Genomic DNA, 2,752 nt, shown 5'->3' on the forward strand with positions numbered 1-2,752 from the left:
GAAGGGTTTGGGTGTTATTTTCCCTGTAAAACAGGGACTTGAGCAACTTGGAGATGTGATGATGGGGGTTTGTTACAGAAAAAGCTGAGCTGTGCTATAACACTTCCCTTCCTTCCTTCTTTCTGGGGGAAGGAAGGTCTCTTTGGAGCTCAGGAACTACAGCCATGCCCAGAACATCCATTCCCCTCAAACCTGCCCAGCTGGGAGAGCACTCACAGGCTCTTCATGTCTTATGCAGTTGCACAGAGCACGCAAAGAGAGCTAAATTAAAAAAAAAGATGGATATGGATCAAATCCATGCTAAACAAACAAAAAGACATGAAACCCAATGCCTGATGCTCTTCCTTCCAAAGGCACAGCTGGCACAGAGCAGCCCAGTGTCAGATTGAACTGCTCTGGCTCCAGTTGGAGCCACACCTCGGACCCAGTGCTGGATCAGCATCCTCGGGAAGGGCTCCAAGGAGCTCGACCTGCCCCCTGAGCCAGGGGAGCCGGAGCATTACCACGGCCCCGTGGAATGTATTGAACTGCTCTCCAAACACAGGGCTCCGCTCCCAGCCCTGGTGTTCCTGGAACCGGCTCCGGATTTTCATCCCCAAAGTCCTTCAGCCACAAAACCTCCCTTGGTAAGGAAGTGGCTGACACTGAAAGGAGCTGAAACCAGAGCGATAGCAAGAGTTCTGCAGTGCATCGAATCACTTCTGCTGCAGAAAGGAGCAGCCAAAGGGATTACTCTTTTTTTTGCCTGGATCAAATCAAAAGATGCAGGAAAATCAATGAGAATTCTATGGAGTTAAATCAGCACCCTTTGCTCCGTGTTTAATGGCTGGGTTGGCAAAGGGTCACGATGCTCCAGGAGCTATGACACTCTGAAATAACCAAGGACAAGGTTTGTAGGGAAAGATCATATGTTTTTAGGAAGGACTAATAAAGCTGAATAAAACCAGGCAAATTTTAGGCTTATAAGCTTCAGGACATGAACTCAAATGTTGCACACAGTGGCTTTGAGCTTAAATTGGTCGTGTTGGTCAATCAGATGCTTTTGGTGAAGAGGTGGTTGAGAGCCTTGGAGCAGGAGGAAGCATTGGCTGAGAGAGAGAGAGGGAATTATGTCAACAGCCTGGAGCTGCTGTGGTTGTAACCCCTGCCATTGCCATGGATGTATCCTACTGAAGCAGCTGAATCTCCAGCTGGCAGTGGCACTTGTGAGCTGCCCAGCCGTGGGAGGCTCTGGAGCCGAGCCGTCCCTGCAGATCCGATCTCTGCATCAGGAGCTCAGAGGCAGCTCCGTGTTTGGGTTTCCATTCAGTATTCCTCGGCTTCGGTCTCCAAGGCTACAGGCCAACACACAACCCCTCCTCCCACTCCTGTTTTCAAAGAAAGAAAAACACTGTGAAAAGAGGCTGCAACGATTTCTGGGCAGTTTTCAAAGCCGGAGGGCAGCGCTGGGAGCTGCTCTCCCTGCACACTCCGCAGGCTCTGCTCCAGCCAGGGCTGAGATTCTCCGGCTGCTCCATCCTCATCCGAGCAGGAAAGCACCTTGTCACCTCAGCAAGAGCAGGGTGTGGAGGAGCGCTTAAAAGTTTTTAAGGGAAGACTGGGAATTTTGGAGTAGTTAACTACCTGGGGCTTCATTCAAAACCTTTTGCAAATGCAGGTCTTGTTTGGGAATTCCACAGCGGGGAAGGAGCCGGGAGTCCTGCCCTGGGAGCCCACCTTGGCCACACTCCCTGCCTGAGGAGGGTGCAGGATTGCTGGCCCTCAGCTCAGTGGATGCTGTGGCAGGAGCACCTGCAAAGAAAACAGAGTCAAATATAATTATGTGGCTTCGTTCCTGTCAGGAAACAGAGGATATGTCTCAAATTCTTTTTTTTTCTTTAATTTAAATTTTTGTTTGGAGCTTTTGCCCCAGGGCAATGTTACTGCGCTCCCTCCATTGGCAGGTGCCAGCTTTGGGGTGCCCTCTCTGTGCAGAGGGTTTTTTAGGGAGGTTACTCGTGGTGAACTTGGTCCAGAGTTTGATTTCCGTGTCTCACCATCCGCATTCCTGTGGGAAAGGACCAACCTGCTGCAAACATCAGCGGCGGGGGCTGGGCAGGAGGGTGGTGCTCCCTGAGCCCGCGGGGACAGGCTGGGGCAGGAACGGTGCCCCGGGAGCGCCACAATCCACTGGATTTGGGGCAAATCCAGCAGCTCCGATGCAGCGGAGCGAGAAGTGGGATTTGTTTGAGGGCAGGGCTGTGGTGCAGGGGTTATTTTAATCCCGAGGTGACTCACACTATCCCAGCGTGACTCACGTGGAGCTGGGGCCTGGGGCTAGTTAGAGGTGTGGCACGGCATGGCACAGGATGGCACAGCATTGCACACATGGCACAATGTGGCACAGCATGGCATGGCATGGCATGTTGGACCACCTCCTTCACACCGTGCTGGGCTTTCCTTCTCACACAGACCTTTCCTTCTCACACAGAAGGAGCAGAGCAGCTGCTCAGGGAACTGTTTCCCACCCCCTTCCCAGGTGCAGCATCACGACCCCGATGTTTTATGGGAAAGTTTGATTTAAAATATTGTTTCCTAGCAGATAGACTTCCGTGTGTTGGAAAGGCAGCTCAGCAGCGTGCTGCTCATCCCTGACACCTGGGGAGATGCTCACTTGCAGTTCAAGCCTTGTTGCAGGTGTACTTGGAGCCTCAGCTCCTGGTGCTGCAGGAGCTCATCCATCACAGGCAGGAAAATCCCTCTGGACTCGGCT

This window comes from Manacus vitellinus, unplaced genomic scaffold (assembly GCF_001715985.3).
Source record: "Manacus vitellinus isolate BGI_N305 unplaced genomic scaffold, ASM171598v3 scaffold_27_pilon, whole genome shotgun sequence".
NCBI lineage: Eukaryota > Metazoa > Chordata > Aves > Passeriformes > Pipridae > Manacus > Manacus vitellinus.